We start from the raw sequence: 20,151 nt of genomic DNA, 5'->3' as shown, positions 1-20,151 counted from the left end.
ATTTCCCCTAAAAATATGTTTAAAACCTGTAGGTTTTACAGTCAGATCAAGCAATCTAGGATTGCAGTTCAGCTCATCCTATTATGTTTTTTAAAACATCGGTTCTACTCATCCACTTCCTTGAATTTTGCCATTGTGACTATAATTTCTGCTATATGTGTGAGTGAAAAGAAAGACTACAAAATTAAAGAAATAGCCAGTAGGTCTGGCCCTTCCAGGAGAGCAATTCATTTGTTTTGCAAACATAAGTAATATGCAAAAAAATGTCAAAAATATAAACTAATAATTAAAGGTGTTCTCAGTGGACAAGGCACACCAGTCCTGGCAATGAAGTGCACTCCATTTGAAGTGGTGGTGAATTTGTGATCAGGCAAAACGCCGGCACTCATAGCGCACGAGACCCGATGGATGAATTGGGCTGACCCACGTCCCCAGGCTTTACATAGTGGAATGTGGAAGCGAAATATAAATGACAGCAGACCAGAACACTGGATGAAGAAGGCTGACTGAAAGTCCTTGTAAATGTGAATAGGTGTATGTAGTTTTTATTATGACTTTTTCAACAGCATGAATCTGGTGTACACCAAACCTGCCTTTTGGCCAGGCCTACAAATACATAACTCAGAACATTTTGGCATTGATGTCAGGTGTATACCGATAAATAGATCTTACAGGCTCAGGCAGCAGAATTAATTTAGACTGATCACATATGCTCAGGCCAGAGAAAGCAGTTAAGCATAGTGACAAAAAGCTATTAAAAATGTCATGACAGGCAAGCCACAGGATCTACAGGATCACGTGATCCATTGGCTCATGAACTAATCATCAGAGCATCAAAAACCTGTGCACTAAAAACAATGAAACGATTATATAACTTTAACAATAAATGGCCTCATGTATTTCTGGATTATTACTCCAATCAATGTCAGTTTTAATATTTTGTGAATTCAGTATTTGCCTTAACATTTCTGTTTTCTCAAAATACAATATTTAGCCCCACGATACAGCTTTTCATTATTAGCATTTTAACAAATTTTTGGCTAAAACATTTGTTTATCGTTTTCTTCACAAAAACACAATTGTCTTTAAATAGCAGTTTTTGAAGATTAATATATAGTCTAATTTGTTCCTAAACAACAGCTGGACATTTTATGTAAAAACACGTTTTGTTCAAGACATCAGCTTGCAATGTTTGTCAAATACACTCACGTGGATATAAACTATATTCTTCCATTTTTAGTAAATATACAAGGCCACTGCAATTATGCGGCAGTAGAAGGCCATATTATGCAGTAGGGTTGATAAATTATGCAGCAATAAAAGACACCTTATGCAGTGTAACGCGGCACACTTTGCCATAGTATTATATACTTGTTTCGTCCTTTGAACACTTGCTAACACTGTCTGGGCATTGGCTGCTCCTCTTTAGTACCAGTTTAACACCCACAAATAGCAATAAGCAACAGAAACGTGACCAGTCACGCTTTGCAAAGGGCCTTCCACCGCGGTTTTTGTAACATTTGAACCATTTGAGCTAGAAACATTTTTTGTTAAAATCTGCAGGTTATGGAGCAGATGATGGATTATATGGCGAATGTGGTAATCTATAATCATGCAAAAAGCGCAGCAGCACAATCACATTATTCCAGTGGCCCTGAATATAAGGCAGTCATTAACATCAAGTTCTCAGACATCGCCATTATATGCAAGTCATTCCATTTGTTTGCTCAGGTGCTCTGTTAATGTGGCAGTCAGTCGCACGATGGGTCCTCTAGACATAATTATGTAAGATAATTCTTTAATGTGCCTCTGGTCTTCCCTCATAAGCCTTTTAATGCCAAGGTGTTCCACAGCATTCCACTATATGCCAGCCAAAGCCATCATGAGTCAGAGGGACTATGGCCCATACTTATACTTTTTTAGCGCCAAATTTGCGTCATTTTTTGACGCACAATCGGCGCGAACTTAGAAAATACAATTGTATTTTGTACGTTTGTGTTGCTTTTGCATCAAAAAATGCTGCAAATGCGGCGCTAAAAGAGTATAAATATGGGCCATAGTTCCAATGCTATCATATAGATTTTGAGGGCACTGGGCAAGGCACATTTTGGGTCCCCGTTTGGACCAACTTCGAAGTTTATACCCATTTTCAGCTGTCATGATGATAAACAAATTGAACTAACTATATGCTAAACTTTCAAACAGAGCGTCACGCAAAAGCAGCCGCAAGCCCCAGCTGCCCGGTACCCCCCATTCAAAAAATACCAAAAGGAAGCCTGAACTACAAATGATAAAGACATTTAATTTCGTCCTGGGAGTAGAAGTTTCTGTCTTGTAACAACAATATTTTACATTGAGTTCGAAGTCAAACCTGCCATTTCCTGCAACTGTGGAAAGGCATGGTAAGGGCGCCTTGGTGGATGTTTACTGGATTAGTACATAGCATTAAAATAAGCCATACACAAATAGGGATTAAAATTGTTGATTCAATTGTCGGAGATGTGTAATCACACACAACCCCCTTTCTCGGATGCACTGTTGTGGCAACGGTGAAAATCAAAGCATGATCTGCGAATTTTTGACATTCTGGTGAAATCTGAAAATGTCTTTCTTAATTCTCAGCTCCTCCTTTGTCCCCCCCCCCCCTCCTTTTTATACCTGTGCATTTCTTTGACTAGACCAGTGATACTCAAAGTACGGCCCGGGGGCCGTATGCGGCCCTCCCGACCTTTGCATGCAGCCCGTAGTCAACAGCAACACTGAGCCGCTGTTTTCTCCATTCAGCACTAACATCCAAAAGCTGTCAAATAAACAGCCACGTATTTACTTAAAAGTTAACTGAAGTTAAAGAATAAAACAACTATGGGTCCTGGACTCCTTAGCTTTAGGAGCACCTTACGTTTTACAGATATCTTGCGGCATTTAAAAATATGATAAAATCTTTTCAGAATTTTAAGGTGTTTTTCATTAACATGCAGAACCGTTTCACTTTAATACATCAGATTGTGCACTGAGGGAGTATTTTTTTTAAGTGATAGTTTTTAAGCATGCATTTAGAAACTTTAATTCTTCTCCCTACCCTGACAACAATGCCAATAGTGAATTAAGAGGCCAAATAAATCCCAGAATGCCTCTGTGCACTGAAAAGGCAGGCAACCAAGAACAGCATGGAGACAGACTGAAAACTACTTGAAAAAGACAAAATGTTGAAATGCGTCGTGGTGTCTAATGAGTATTGCCTGAGCATTGGTACCTGTGATTAAATCAACCTGCCAGCTTAATCTTTGGGTGTGCAGTGCATCTGGTTACCCTACTACAGGCTCCAGTGTAGTACACTCTGGTACTGCACAGAAATGCCCACAAATAAAATAAACCAATGAATCAAGTTCATTTAGAGTGTTGAGAGGGAGGCTGCCAATCACGTTCCTCAGAATTAAGTTCAGAATTTCTTTGCAAATCACTCTCATTACAGTATCCAGCTCAAGGCCACATTTTTTTATAGTGCTTCATACTGTACTTCTGTCATTTCTAAGTACTGCAATTAATATACTGAAGCAGGAAGGTGAGAGACGAGGGTGGCCCAGTGCTTCAGTGATAGTGAAGTGAGTCAGAACAGTCATTCATTGTCTTGCATCACCTTATGAATCTTCGCAATTGGCTCTGGCCCGCAGACTGGATGAGGGACAATTAATATGCAATATCATCCAAAGGGGAAGGACACTCCCAGGTAGTTACTGAGTAGGGTGGGGCCAGAGGGCCTACTCCTTTCTGGTTAAGTAATACCTGGAGTTACTCCCTTGGATTATACTGCTATTGTAAATCAGATCCTTGTTATTTGGGGTGAAATTCACAAAATTGCTTATTAGGTGACAGGTTTTTCATGGCACTCTTTAGGTAGAAGGTTACAGTTAGCATAGATAGATGGATTTTGTTGACTATTTTTGTCCAGTTGAAATGTATTGTAATCAACACCTAGTATTTGAGCTCACAAAAGGGAGCATTTACAAATGGGGAGAACATATTTTAGACACAATACAAATCACTTATTGGTGATTTTAGACGAATTTTAGGAATTGGGGAGATTGTCTAAGAGGATTTCACCTGCTGCAGAAATGCGATCCGTTGCTTCGAATTAGTAGGGAAGCGCCTTTGATAGAAAATGCTAGTGGCCCAGAAGCTGTAAATTCACAAATATCTTTCCATCAAAGTGAGTGGAAAGGTCTGATATTTTGAGTAAAACATGCATTTCCAACAGAAACAGCAGTCTGTCAATTGATTCCATAGTGTTCTACAGCGGCTTCAATGCACAGTCTACTTTTCAGCTAGAATGCTAAAATTCTGTATTTTCTATGGGCCGGCTTGGCAGTGCAGCTGTCGATAGACAATTAAGTGAGTGTCACCAGGAGAGGAGCTATGGCTTTGCCCATATATTCGGAGCCAGGAGTACATGTTTTGATTGGGCAGAAGTTGTGTGCTTCCATAAAAAAAGGGGTTGCCCTCCACACAGCTGTGATCATTTTAGTTATTTATCCAGCGGCCTGAACTTGAAGGGGCACACACATGCCTTTATAATGCTATTAAAGTGGCTTAGATAACTAGATAATTTATGACATTTTCCTCTGGTGGCAGCACAGATGGGAGGACAGTCACTAATGTACATGGATTTTTAGGTCTGGCATGACAGTGCAAGCTCGATCTATTGTAATTGCCAATTTTTGCTCTATTTTTTATTACATTTTCCAGCAATATTATAAACCTTAAAACCAGTAACCTCGTCAAATTACAAATTTCAGGTACACATTACACATCCTCTTTTCCAGCCATAATAAAATTAGATGGGTATGGCAGAATCCTGGAGGCTGCTCGGACAGTATACACAGTACTTCTCTCATCTGGCTTGCACTCATCCAACACCGAGTCCCCAAACATGTGCCCACTCCTGCCATTCCTTTTTCTGCAACACACTATCTTTGGCTAACATTCTATACTCGGGCTAGCCCCCCTCTGGAATCCTGAAGCCCATCTGCCACATAGAGGAGGGTGTGTTCGTACTTGCAAATTAAAAGGTAGCTGATTATGAACTGGTTCTCTTATGTTGTGGGAGCTACAACATTATGAATGCACGTGTGTGTTAAGAAAGGTACCGCATTACAAGGTGGTACTCGAAGGAAATATGTTATTACTGGTCAATATATATATATATATACACACACCGATATAATATAATATAATACAATATAATATAATATAATATAATATTGAGATGTAGAACATATGTAATGTTTCTTGCTCATTAAAAGAGGTAGCATATTACGAATTGGTAACGTTGAGAAGTACTGCATTATGAATTATATTAGTATGTACAACATTGTGAATGCATGTGTATGTTAAGAAAGGTACCGCATTATAAGCTGGTACTCGAAGAAAATGTTATTACGGTTCAATATATATGTATATACATACACCGATCTAATATAATATAATATAATATTGAGATGTAGAACATATGTAATGTTTCTTGCTCATTAAAAGAGGTAGCATATTACGAATTGGTAACGTTGAGAAGTACTGCATTATGAATTATATTAGTATGTATGTCAGGAGTCGTTCCTCATTAGGAGTTGGCACTTGTACATTAATGAAGGTAGCACATTACCGATTGGTACTTGTAACTTAAGAGTTAAACCTCATTATGAACTGGTACTCGCATATAGCAAAAGTGAACTGGTATTAATTGTATGTAAAGAATGATTCCCCATTATTGGTTGGTACTTGAATGTAAACAGTGGACCCACATTTCGTATTGCTATGTGCATGTTAAGAGCAGTAGCTCATTATGAATTGGTAATTGTAAGTGGGAAACGGCAGTACATTATTAATTATTACTTGCAGTGAACGGAGGTCGTAAATTATGAATTGTTACATGCATGCCAAGAAAGGTAACACATTATGAACGGCTACGTTTTTGTTAACAGAGGGCCTGCATTTAGAATTATCACTTGTGCATCGAGTATTACAATGTCATTAGTTATATTTATATTATAAAAGCAGGACTGCATTATCATCATTTAGTATGTATGTTTACATATGTACCACATTAATTGATACATGTATGTGAAGAGAGATATTGCATTATAAATTGGTCGATGTATGCACAAGGACCATGTCAAAAATTGATACCTGGATGTTAACAGAGGTACCTCCTTATTAATTATTACTTTTAGGTGAAGGGATGTATTGCCTTACGAATTTGTACTTGTAGATCCAGAGTGGTAGTGCATTATTAATTGTCCTTCGAAGAGAGTATTTCATTATTAATTTGTACATGTAAGTGCAAAGAGATATTGCAGTATTACTTGGTACTTGCATGTGAAGAGAAGTACTGCATTATGAATTTATAGTTGTAAATGCAAAGACATAGGGCCTGTACACAAATCACTCATCCCGACAGCACTTAAAATACAGCACTGATTGCTGTAGAAGTACTACTTACTTACTCCAAAATGCAAATCGCACACCTACAGGCGAAAATCTTCACCTCCACCTCAGCTTCTCCTATCTTTCCTATGGATCGATCTCCACACATGTAAGTTGGTTGGAAGTGGTTGCAAAATGGGGCCTACTTACTGGAAAATAGGAGAGCCTTAGTAAGGGGTATGGAGGGGTTAAAAGAGAGACATGCTATTCCAAACATTTACCCACAAAAAGTAAACCATTGCTCTTCACAAACTACACTTTTAAAGTTACTGCAGCCTAAAAGGGCACAAAAAATCCCAAATATACTTCTGCCCAGCCTTGGAGTAGGACTAGTACCGTTATACGGCCACTCATAAGTACTGCAAAACACTCCCATAGAAAATAATTGAGACAGGGACTTAAAATAACACTTCATAGGAAATAATGAATACATTAAATTATTTTCACTTTTAATGTAAATACATATACATATATATTACAGTGGTGGTGATAGCACCAGTGCAGTTATAGTAAGCTCAAACTTTCAATAGAAAGGCATTTATTATTTACTTGATAACTTTGGCACTTTGTAAGAATCTTCAAAAAAACAAAGTTCATCAACTTTGCCACTTTTGGTACTTTATGGAAACATTTGCACTGATCCGTCAAGCGGTGACCAAGAAAACAGGGACCCCAAAAGTGCAAACGCCCTAGTTAATTTATTAGGAAAGTTTGCTCTTAGATACAGAAAAAAGGCTGAACAGAATTACACCAAATTTCCTCAGAAAACTTACATTTGGTGGAAATCCGGTCACTAGTTTTTGAGAAATTAGTGTTTGAAAAGGTTCTCAGGGTTGGCATGAGGAGGTTAAAAGTTAAAGACATCTGGGACCATAGTATCCCCTTGGATTAGAAATGTGAAAATACTCAATTATGACATAGGAACCTTTTCACTCATCAGCCATTTTAGTTCTGTAGATCCCAAGAGAAATCCGAGGAACATTAAAAATGTGATTGGCTGGCCACAACATTGATATCAGTGTTTGCACCTGCAATTACAAGGCTTGGGGGCTTGCTCTTCAAATCCTGAAAATTAAGATAAATTGAATTAAAAGGAGACCGGAGGTGGACACCCTGGTCCTTTTAGTGAGTCCAAATGGGTGCTCCTTTGTGTTGAAAACCCCATAACCAAGTGAGGGCCCTAGTAGTTCTCAGTTAGGGCCGCAGGTGTCTCACAGCAAGCTTCTCCACCATGGTGTCATAGTTATGTCCTAGCATTGTTTATAGCTACTGATTCTGCAGTACGGGTTCCCATACCGTGGGACCAACACCAGCGAACAATGCTTTTAAGGGAAAGCGTGTGGGTTGGCCCCACTGAGAGGCCATGCCCATCAGAGGGGTTTGATGCCTACAGAGGTGTGGAGAACCCGCCACACAGCTTTCTCTGGCCAGGCCCTGCAGCCAGCCCCAAGCTGTGCATTGTCCTCCTGCAGAGTATTGGCTGCAGGGCAAAACTGGAGGTCAGGCCAGCTGGCCAAAGGCCATGCACTGTATTACTTTTTCTTATATTTTTTTCCCTATCATTTACCATGGGTAGATCTCCTTCCCATTGATGGTGAGCTCTGCCCCAGTTGTGTTGATCTCCATCTATGTGTAAAAAGTTACTAGCATTTACTTTACACTCAGTCTTAGATGTCTCGACTCCCTGGAGAAAACATGTAAATCTACACTCGGAAAAAGTCATAAAAGTGTAGATTTACACCAAGCAATAGTGAATTTACACATGATTAAATCTGAAAATTACGAGAGGCACATACCCAGGGAGGGGCTGTGCATACATCCCCCTCATGGTAGCCCATGATACTGAGACAATATGCTCTAGAAGATGTAAATGCTTGGATTTGTTTCAGAGGTAAATTTAGATAGTTATGCCCTTGTTGGGCAAAGATTTTGTACCCAGGACTACACACATAGTTGACACAGGCACCATGAGTGGACTAGAAACATCACTTTTACTTGTGTATGCATGCTCTGTAATGTGCCTGTGGTGTGTGACTCGGCTGCCTTGATGTGCATGATTGGTGTGCCTAGCCTTTACTCATCCCCACAGCACTCACAATACGGCAAGGCATACTGTGTCGCTGCCTCGTATGGTTCCTTCGTATTTGCTTTATGGAGAATTAATAAGGAACAACTGGAAAAAATTAGTAAATCTGCACATGTAAATTTACCTTTGTGAATGGCACCCATATTGCATTGTGATTTAGCACTTTTAGGCCACGAGCGGTATAGACTCAGGGGCATATTTATACTCCGTTTGCGCCAAATTTGCGTCGTTTTTTTCGATGCAAATTCGGCGCAAAACTAACGCCATATTTATACTTTGGCGTTAGACGCGTCTAGCGCCAAAGTATGAGTAAAGAGCGTCATTTTTTTGCGTGAACGCCTTCCTTGCGTTAATGAGATGCAAGGTAGGCGTTCCCGTCCAAAAAAATGACTGCGACGCAAATGCGTCGTATTTATACTCCCAGGCAAAAATCACGCCCGGGAGTGGTCGGGTCAAAAAACCCCGCATTTGCGCCTCTTTTTAACGCCTGGGTCAGGGCAGTCGTTAAGGGACCTGTGGGCTCAAAATGAGCCCACAGCTGCCCTCCCATGCCCCCAGGGACCCCCCTGCCACCCTTGCCCACCCCAGGAGGACACCCAAGGATGGAGGGACCCATCCCAGGGACATTCAGGTAAGTTCAGGTAAGTATAAATTTGTTTTTTTTTTCATATATTTTTTTTGGCATAGGGGGGCCTGATTTGTGCCCCCCTACATGCCACAATGCCCAATGACCATGCCCAGGGGACATAAGTCCCCTGGGCATGGCCATTGGGCAAGGGGGCATGACTCCTGTCTTTACTAAGACAGGAGTCATGTAAATGGCGTCTGGGCGTCGTTAAAAATGGCGCAAATCGGGTGGAGGCGATTTTTTAGTGTCAACCTGACTTGCACCATTTTTAAGACGCCCTAACGCCATTTTTCCCTACGCCGGCGCTGCCTGGTGTACGTGGTTTTTTTCCACGCACACCAGGCAGCGCCGGTCTGCTTGCGCCGGCTAACGCCATTCAATAAATACGGCGCCCGCATGGTGCTTCAGAATGGCGTTAGCCGGCGCAAAAATTTTTGACGCTAAACTGCGTTAGCGCAGTTTAGCGTCAAAAAGTATAAATACGGGCCTCAGTAATCACATAGGATGAGGTCAGCACCATAAGAAAAAATATGTAACCCAGCTGTTGTGCTCTTACACAGACCCACCTCTTAGAGCTCTGGTAGTCTTCATGCTCTATGTTTGCGATTTATGTCTGGTAATATTTTTTGGCAGTAGTAAGGAATTTCTTTGTGTTCAATATAACTCATCCGTAGAAGAATGGTTCTCACAGCTCAATCCTTCCGTTTACAAAACGAAGTCCATTGCCGCCACCACACACTTCCGTGCACAGTAAACTACGGAGTCTGCACGAAGTGCAGCAGGAAATGGGAGCGCGCGCAAATGCAAGTGCCAGGCTTATGCACAATTACGTAAATGTATAATTCACTACGTATGTACTCTGATCTGTAGGCAAGATCGAGGTGCATACGTTCACTGGCAGTGTTTCTAGAATACAGACTGAACGCAGCAGAGTCCATGCCACAGAAACTTTGTGCTCGTGCAAAAAAGGACAAAACCACTGTGCACTATTTTGTTACTTGTGTAATATGAGATTAACACATACATTTTGGCACAGAATATATTACAGGAAGGCTTGTGCTCCAGAGCAAAAATTGAGAAATCGTTTCAAAACCAATGCTAAATATATATCACACATTTTTCTGTTCAATAGTAATGTATACGCGTTATATCTGTTATTGATAATTTAACAAAGGCCTTCTGGTCTGCAGTTTTTACATGGTAGATATATAATAAACCCCAAGCTCATCAAAAAAAGGAAGACATTTTGTTTTACATGTCCTTCCCTTGACCTTCCCTTTAACATATTTACTAATGGTGCAATTGGAGTTGCCTTGTGTAGCACTGCAAAGTTTTTTACATTTCGCCTAGGGTCTATTTTTTGCCACATTATCTGCCCCCTCATCCCAAACCCAAGAAACAGACTATCTGTCTTCCAATGCACGGCAGCTTGCTGTGCTCTGCATTCTCCAGTCCAGTCCTGGCACAGTCTGACATGGATCCCCGGCAGGGCTGAACAACCTTCTGGATATGGAGATCTCCACCATGAGTGCAGAGCTCTATGCACCCTTAATCTACTCAAGTGGTGGGAAATGGGCGTTTGGTTCTTTCTAGGACGTGGTTAGCCTTGGAGCTATAGGAGCGATCACAAATGTATATGTTTGAGGACATTGATGAACTCCACTAGTTCCAATTTCCACCCCAGAAAAGGTTGGAATTTTACTCCAGTCAACGGCGGGCAAATCTAAATAGGATGATAAGTTTATAGACAATATTGAGAAGATGATATTTATGTCAGACCATATTCTGACAAAGATATTCTTATACCACACCCTTTGTAGTGTGTTGTGTGTATAGAAGGGCATGCCAAAGTATGTTGATATTTTTCACTGAGCTGGGTGGTTGCTTGTACGTTACACGATGGATGAATACCATCAGTGCTTAATTTGTAAATTAAAACGTGCCGGTGCTCAAAGACCTCCTCTTAAACATGCAACATGCGGCTGCTGCAATTAAATGTACTAACATGGAATACTGAGGCGTCGTAATCCCGAAGCCATCCCGGGCCTCTTCAATCCATTTAAAGCCACTCCCTGCGCCTTCAGCTCACTCCTGCAGCTTTCTGCTTTCTCCCATTGTGAAGATTTTTCGTGTTTCTCTTCCTCCGTCTTTCCCAAATGTGTCTTTTGATCGCAGTAAATGCTTGAGGCAGAACAATAAGCGCTGGCTCTCAAAAATAAGTGCTGGTGCTTAGCACCGGTTTCAACAAGCACAAATTAAGCACTGAATACCATTTTTGAGGCAGTGTAGTTAGCGAGGTAAATTGCTATGGGTCAGCGTTGTACAGATGAAGGGCTGGTATGTTCTAAGCTACGTTTGTGTAAGTGTTTATTGTGCAATACACTCAGAAGTGTGCCAAAACTCCAGTGGCTTCTTAGCCTAGCTGTTATGTCTCAAATGTCAAAGCACAATTAATAAAAACAGGAAAACAGACCTGACTACAGCATTTGTTAAATCGCCTCTAAAGTGCCTAAGAGGATTCTGCCAAAAACAATGTGCATTTCAGAATCCCCACTGAGGCCACTCAGTTAAATGTCCTTAATTTTTTGATCCAAAAAACAAGGACATCAATTAAGAGACTCCAGGTGTAGCATCTGTTACCCCTGGCTTGAAGTTTGGTACCCCAGCCAATGCCCTTGCTTCTGCTTTCTTAAGGGTCACAAATGTAGCCAAAGGAGTAGTACAGGGTTTATAATAGTGTGATTTACTTTCTTTAGTTTTCATTAATTGTCATCCCTTTAGTCCCTCAGCAGGAAATAGGAGGCCGTGGAAGAGCAAAGGGTGAGACAAAGAGGCAATTCTTTGATGACCTTGTGGGTGAAAACAACGGACAGTAGGAGAACTTCAACACTCCCAAATGCTTTTAGAAATTATTGAATTTGAGAGGCACAGCTAGCCAGATGGTGGAGTAGACGCGCCACCCCACTGCTCCGTCATGCCTAATGTTATCCTGAACTAATCCAGCTTCACCGAGATGCATCGGACCCCCAAGCTCACCCCCCTGTAATCCCTGGTGCTTCCCTGCCGACTCGGAGTATGTGTGAGGCTAGGAAGCGGTCCCAGCTGCAAAGACATGGAGCATAAGGAGAGGTGCAGCGCTACAGAAAATGGCGGCCACAAGGCTCCGGCCTCCGCAGAAGGAGAGGAGCTGAACCATGGCAGACAACAGGAACAACCTCACCGGAACATACCGCCAACTCATCGACAACCAGGACCAAGGGGTGAATGGACTGCCTCCCACCCCCCAAGAGGGCACAGCAGATTGAGAAGCGGTTGGCTCCTGAAGGGAGTGGCCCAACCCAGAGAGTAGGTACGGTGCAGTCAGGACATCCCCCCCCCAGGACTCCAGCGCCATTAACAGAATCGGAGGCTGGTAGTTGAGCACAGTCCTCCCCCTTCCCACCCCCAACAGCCCCCATCTCAGAGGGGGCCCGCTAACACAGGCCAGGGACACAGCAAAGGGGAGAAGAGCAGGAAGATCCCTGACGCAGATGCCAGATAATCCTTGAGCCCGAACAGCAGGGTATATTCCAGTGAGCAGTGAAGAGGGGTGGCGTACACCTGAAGCAGGGACACAAACATCACCAAGCAAATAGCTACTGTGAAGCCAAATTTGGGGGACAGTGCCACCGAAGGGTTGGTGGTACGATTGAAAGGGGGAAGAAAAGGATGATACAGGGAACAGATCGCTTACATCCCTTGGGCCCCCTATACAAGAAGAAAGCATGGGCTCACACGAAGCAGCGTGGCAGAATAGACAAGTGGAATGTGACACCCTTTCCAGGAGGATACTTCACGGACCCAGTAGCCAAAGTTCAGATAGCAGTAAGAGCACAGACAACACACTGGTAGGCCGGTGCAGAGCGGGACAATTGTGTAAAGAAGCAGAGGTGGTGGGCAAAGGCATGGTGAACCCCTTTTCCAAACGTCAGTGAGACAGGCCAAGGCTGGGAGGAAGGTACGAGGAAGAGCACCCACAACCAGGACCGGTCACTATCCTCATCCCAAAGGGAAACACCAGAAAGCTAATCCATATGAAGCATGTGACCCTGTGACACCACTATCTGCCATATAGAAAGGGGAAAAAGCTGTAATAATCTCTTCTCAATGGCAAGGGACAAAGACGCACAAATACCCGACAAGGGAAGATAGACAAATACACCTTAGAGGTGGAGAGTACCACTGAGTCAGAAATACCGCCTGTAATGCCACACAATGTAGCCCTTCACACTGCCACCCAGATGTCCAAGATGGCGCTGGGGGCAAACATTGGAAATGTCCAGCTGAAAGTGTAGCTGTTAAGACAAAACCTTCGTAACAAGGCTGATCGAGTTACAGTGGTGGAGAACCGAGTCTCTGAATTTGAAAACACAACGCAAGGCATGGGACGAGATGTAAAAAGATTGCAGGCAGTGACTAAAGACCTGCTCTGGAGGGTGGATGATGCAGAAAACCAGGCAAGACAAAACTATCTGAGACTAGTGGGCTTCCTCAAAGGAGTGGAGTAATCCAACATGGTGACCTTCCTTGGACAATGGCTTAAACCCACCTTTAATGAAGAGAACTTCTCAGCCTGCTTCGTGATCGAGAGGGCATATGGGGCACTAGCGGCAAGGCCGCCACTTGGAAGCCCCCCACAAGCCATTATAGCCAGGCTACTTAATTTTCAGGCCAGAGATACAATCCTTAGAGAAGCGAGGTGGCTTGAAACATCAAATTTGAATCATCTACTTTCATGATATCCCCTGATTACTCTAGGGAAGTTCTAAAGCAAAGGCGAACATTTGATGCATTGAAAGCTAAGCTTAGGGCGCTCAGACTGCAATATATACTACTTTGCCCTGCCAAACTGAAAGTAATCTACTAGGATAAATCTCACTCCTTTGCCACTCCAGAAGAGGCATGGAGGTGGCTCGAAGAAAGCCCGCAGCCGCAGCCAATATAGAACAAGGAACAGCCACATAAGGAGAGGGAAAAAATGGAGGCCAGACCCAAACTCTTGTTCGTGATGAGCAAGAAATGTAATTGTTCCAAAACAGATAGAGGCAGTGCACCGGGGCGGTCGTGCAGTAACAGAAGAGCCAATGGTAGATCTTCAGATTCAGAGGAAGTCAATGGATGGCGGGAAAGCAAGAAATCCCAAAATGATAGGGTAAAGGAGACAAAGGAGGAGGCGTTGAATCAAAACCCTGACTTAGGAACACCGAACATTGACCAGAGAGACACTGATCAAGAAGATTCTGAGCATAATGAATCCTGAGGGGGGATGTGCGCAGAGGGATCGAGTGCAGTCAAGAAGGAGATGCAAGAAGTTTGTGGCCCATGAGGGCAACACGCAAGGAACAGAACTAACCAGTGGAAGAGAGTCCAGTTGGGCTGCTTCCAATCCAAATAAGGACCACGTGAGCTGAATGTACTGTAAGAGTGAGGAAGATGTGAGGAATCGAAGGGAGTTAAAATGGAAAGATCGCTTGTGTGAATGGGTGAGGAGCTTCCGCTGCCTTGGCTTGAGACGGACAGAGTAATTGGGTGGCTGAGAGGAGTAATTGACGCAGTTTATGATTTAAGTTGAGAATACAAAAGTGAACATGGGGGAGGACTTACAGACCGCTCAGGCCCTAGATGTGACGTAGCTGTCCAGTTGACTAATAGGGATGTGAGCACAAGGGATGGGAAGGGGAGGAGAAGGGGGAGAGTTGTTGATGTGGCATTGTTGGTTTTGGAGGATGATACAGCTGAATATAAGGGATAAAAGGAATGTGACCAAAGAGAAGGGGAGGAAACGAGCCAGGTAGGTCGGTCAGTTAGGATCAAGATGAACAGATGGGAGGGAATGAGGTACTGGAGGAACAAAGGTACTCCATAATCACTTGGAATGTAAACGGCCTGGCCTTTATAGCAATCAATGACTGGTGACACGCACCAGGAGACCATCCAACCTATACCTTGGAAAGCAGCCAATTAACCTCGAGACACTACATGCAATATCTATTTGGTAGGAAGGGATTACAGAAACAACTACCAGCAACCCAAGTGGCGATAGAGGCCTGGACAAAGGCAGGAAAATGCATAGGCTGGGACAAAGTGATAACCCGGGACACACCTTTATGGCTGGGGATGAGACTGAAAGAAATAGGAAAAATATGTGGCTTTAGGGAATATCCAAGTTAGGTGATCTCTTGCAAGAAGGGGAACTGGTGTCCTTTGACTCCCTTAAACAGGACTACCAGCTTAGTGTGACACAATACCTCAAACATGTACAACTTAGACACACCTGGGCAGCAGAAGGGATAGATATGACTGATATTCCTGAATATGCACCACTAGAAGTTAGAGTACTCCACGGGGAGGAGTCAAAGGGGATATCCTGGACCTACAAAACGATCAATAATAATATGCCTGATTCCTTAAAGAATCTGAGAGAAAGATGAGGCAGTGAGGTGGGAGAACTAGATGATACAGGCTGGGACCCAGCACTGATGCTCACAAGGGAGGTAGCTACCAAATTGAAACTAAGAATCATTCAATTTAAAATCCTACACAGAGTTTAATATGAACTGGCTCAATTACACAAATTTGGAAGAGTGGGCTCACCCCAGTGCTTGCAGTGTGGTGCAGATAGTGGAACATACCTACACACTATTTGGGAATGCCCCAACATACACACATACTGGAGAGCAGTGGTGAGGGTACTAGGCAAGATACTGGAGGAAGCCTTCCGGTCGACCAGAGATATGTACTCCTGCGTATACCCACAGATGTCTACATACCAAGAACCAAACTCCTGTTCAGCAACCTCTGTCCAGTGGTGGCAACAAGGGATGTAGCCAAACACTGGGAGCACCAGAATCCCCAACCTTGAGAGAATGGAAAACAGAGATGGACCTGTATACGCGGTGGAAAAAGTTACCTCTAAGCAAGGGGATGCCCGATAAATTTCTATAAAGTATAGGGTCCATAGATCAACGTTTATGGAATTGAGGAGGACAGTGTGGAAGTGGATCCCGAATGCAATATTTCCCATGACGATTTCTGGTGGATGACTGACCTTAGTAATGCACTCCTAGAGAAATGCTCAAAGGGGTTGTGTTGCCAATTGTCAGTTTGTAATGGTGTAACATCGAGAACATGCCTTTTCACTCCAAAAATGTCACGGTTAAAGGTGCTTGATTGGACACCATTTGTTTACTGGAAAAATCAAATACAAATATAAAAAAAAAAAGAAATGACTGAGTTCTGTTTAAACAACATCTTCTTATTTAACCACCAAGTCTTCAGGCAGAGATGCAGGACTGCCACAGGAATTTCTTTCTCACCGAGCTATGCGAGCCTCGTGAAGGGATGGTGGGAGAGAGAAATAGCTTGGGGTGAAAAACATGAGACATTTGTTGATAATATCATTCTATGGACAAGATATATAGGCAATCTTTTTATAATATGGAATGGTACGGTAAAAGCATTTAACTCGTATTTCAGAAGCATGAATGAAAATGATTTGGGTCTCAGATTCACATATATTATAGATGAAAAAAGAATAAACTTTGTAGATATCACTATCTATTTGGAAAATGGTAAATTGGAAACCGCACTGTATCGGAACGAGACATCCACCAACTCTGTGCTACATGGCTCCAGTTTCACCCACAGCCCCTACTTCGAAGCATCTCCTACGGGGAATTCCTGAGTTTAAAAATAAACTGCTCTCCTGGTCAGGATTTTGAGGAAAAACTGCCAGGAAACTTGGGATTTTGAGGAAAAACTGCCAGAGGCTATCATCAGATATGCAGAGAGGGTACAACAGCACAAAACTGAAGACCAGATTGGACACCTTAGTCACTAAAAAGGAAACCAATGCAAATGAATCAAAGAATGATGAGATAAGACTAATATTCACCTATAGCAAAGCGAGTCAGCAAATAAATCATTCATCAAAAACATTGGAGTCTACTGACACATGATCCAGACACAGGAACTAAATTGACAAAATCTATAGTTTCAATCGCATACAGGAAGTTGCCTTCAGTAAGTGGTATACTAATACAAAGCCAATAATAATAAACTCCACTTTATTAAACGTTGTTAATTAAGATTGGATACAATGAAGAGGTCTCTCGAACTGTATCAGTAACCAACTACAATACCTCACTCAGAGGGAACCAACAAAATTCACTGCTACTGCTGGACTTGCGCTGACATTTACAAGGAAAGAGTCACTCTTAAACAGCAAAATACAGTGAACCGCTAGTTGATACGAACTGGCGAAGATTTTCAACATTAACCTCACTTAGAGGAAATGAATTTTAAATAGACTCTATCATACAATACTGTGCCTGTGATGATCATATCTGCTTATTATTTTTGTTTTTGTTTTATATTATTTGTGCTATTATCACTACAGTTCCCAGAATGCTCTAATATGAGCGAGACAGGTGTAAATATTGAAAACTCAGAAGGGGGCTACCAGCTGTGAACGAGACAGCGTGGTCGAGACATGTTGGCTGGTGTTTTGTTACAGATTTTTGATGCTAAATGAAGAATCAATTTAGAACCTTTCGAGTGCTGCTAATATATATATATATATATATATATATATATATATATATATATATAAATATATTTGTCTTGTCTAGTGCATAATTTGAACTGAGTTGCATTGCATCCAGGGGCACTATTGAGTTGCGGCAGAAGGCAGTGTGAGTGTCTCTCAGTGCCTGTCAGGGGCAAAAATGGGTTCAGAATACGGGGTCATCCAAATCTTTGGCCTCTCAGCAAAGCGCACAAAGTAAATGTCATGTGTGCCAGTTGCAGTTGTGATTATATGTGTAGGTAGGGTATCACTCTACGCTAATTTTAGTGTATGTTTAAGTCACTCTCTTAAGTATATAGGTCCCGCCGGTTTTAAAGACCCCCCATACACTTTTTTTCAGCCCACTTAACACCAAGTTGTCCGTTTTCAACTTTCTCCTACGCCCACTAGCTGTACTATAAAAACACTCCTTGGTCCCCCTCTTCACCCTCTTCTTCCAAGCATCATTTATACATTCCTCCAGTCACTCTCTTCCCCAACTCACCCAGAGAGCCCTTTCTCCAGGTCACATCCTAGTTACCTGCACGTTCCCACAGCAACACTGTAAAGATGAAGCTTCTAGTTTCCTTTTATGAACATCCTTTATTTCTTACAGATGAATCCACAACACCTCCAGCACAGCTCCCTCTCCTGCTTCCCTCTTTCTCTCTTCTCCACATCCCCATCTTCCACATTCCATATGAGGTCACTTCTTACCTCATTGCATTCCAACACTGAATCATTCTATCTTGTACAAGATGAAAGTTATCTTCACGAACGCTTCCCTCAGACGCCCCCACCTTCACCCTCCCCTGTGCTCTTCTCTCGCTCTACAAATGTTTACATCCGCCCCTGTCACTTTCCTTCCCACTCGCGCCGGGGGTTTGGAGCCCCCGAAAGGCCATTTCCTCCTGTTCCGTCACTGCCTGTTCAAATCTTCGCTTTTCTGCGCTTCCCTTCTAACCGTTCTCCGTGTCGTTAGCTTTGTAAAGCCTTGAAGTAGCTTTAAAATGAACTCATGGCATGAAACCTTAAATATAAATGAAGGTTGAACATCCCACTAGCTCGTTTTGCTCGCTCGGCTGCAGTAAGCCGCCCTCGAGTCGGGGAAGGCCTCTTCAATTTTGTATTCCAGTTTCGGCGCCAACTAGTTGCATTCTTTGAAACCCCAGGAGGAGAAGGGGGGGGGGGGGGCTCTTTCTGGACCCCCAGCCACGCAGTGATGACTTCATTGCATTGCTGAGCGTTGAGGAGGCACAGGTCGCTGTAAGGGCCCGCACATGAAGGCGCCCTTAAACGACAGACACATTACAAGCAGGAATGAGATTCCACCCTTTCCCATTGACCTCCAGGAGGGCACGTGCCCTAATATCCCCTGCTGCCGATTCTGGAGCAGGGAAACAAGGTTCGAGCCACGACATCGGCTCAAAACGATGTGATTCTGGTCAAATCGCTTCATCTCCACCTACCTTAAAAATCACAAGCATTAGCAAAGCCAATAGGTCTCACTTATGTAAGAGATACTAGTTTTCTTAAAGTGTATTATCCATGTTGTACAGCAACACAACAGTAGTGTATCAAGGGTAAAAAGAAAAAAGTGAGATGATGCTCTGATATTTGTCTGGCTGGAGGGATTGGGGAAGGGGCAAGCAACAGTGGGGGTAGGGGCCCGGTGGGTGGAGCAAGTAACGACAGGGGGAGGCAGGGAGAGGTACTGGGCAAGTAACGATGGGGAGGCAGGGAGAGGTACTGGGCAAGTAACGATGGGGGGCATGGGGTGGGTGAAGCAATCACAGGAGGGAGAGGGAAAGGAGGTAACAGGTCAGACAATAATGAAAGAGGGGGGCAGGATAAGCAACAATGAGAGGGCAACAGCACGGGGTGGGGAAGTGGACCAGGCAAGCAACAACTCTGGGGGGACAAATGAAAAGGGAAGAGAGGAATGTTCCAAGCAGCAACGTAGGAGGTGGGAGGGGGCGGGGGAAGCAACAACGACGGGGCAACAATGGGGGAGCGGGATGGGACAAGCAACGACGTGGTGCTGAATGGGGAGAGAAGGTAAGATATTTTGCAAATGTGTGCACTCTTAGTGAGTGCTGAAAGTATTAGAAAAAACAGGGGTGAAGGAGTAGGGTGTACAGCGCAGGGAGACAGGAGGTCGGGTGCAGGGGAGCACGGGGCCAGGAGCAGGGGAACAGGAATGGTGGGGGACTGGTACAGAGGTGCAGGGGACCAGGAGCCTAGGGGTAGGGGTCGACAGAACAGCGTGGGGAAAGGGGGGCAGAAGCTGGGGGCCTCGTACCGAGGTGCAGGAGAACAGGGGTCTAGGTGCAGGGGTAATGTCACAACATTTTA

The sequence above is a fragment of the Pleurodeles waltl genome, chromosome 10, assembly GCF_031143425.1.
Source record: "Pleurodeles waltl isolate 20211129_DDA chromosome 10, aPleWal1.hap1.20221129, whole genome shotgun sequence".
Lineage (NCBI taxonomy): Eukaryota > Metazoa > Chordata > Amphibia > Caudata > Salamandridae > Pleurodeles > Pleurodeles waltl.
This window is presented reverse-complemented; position numbering follows the sequence as displayed.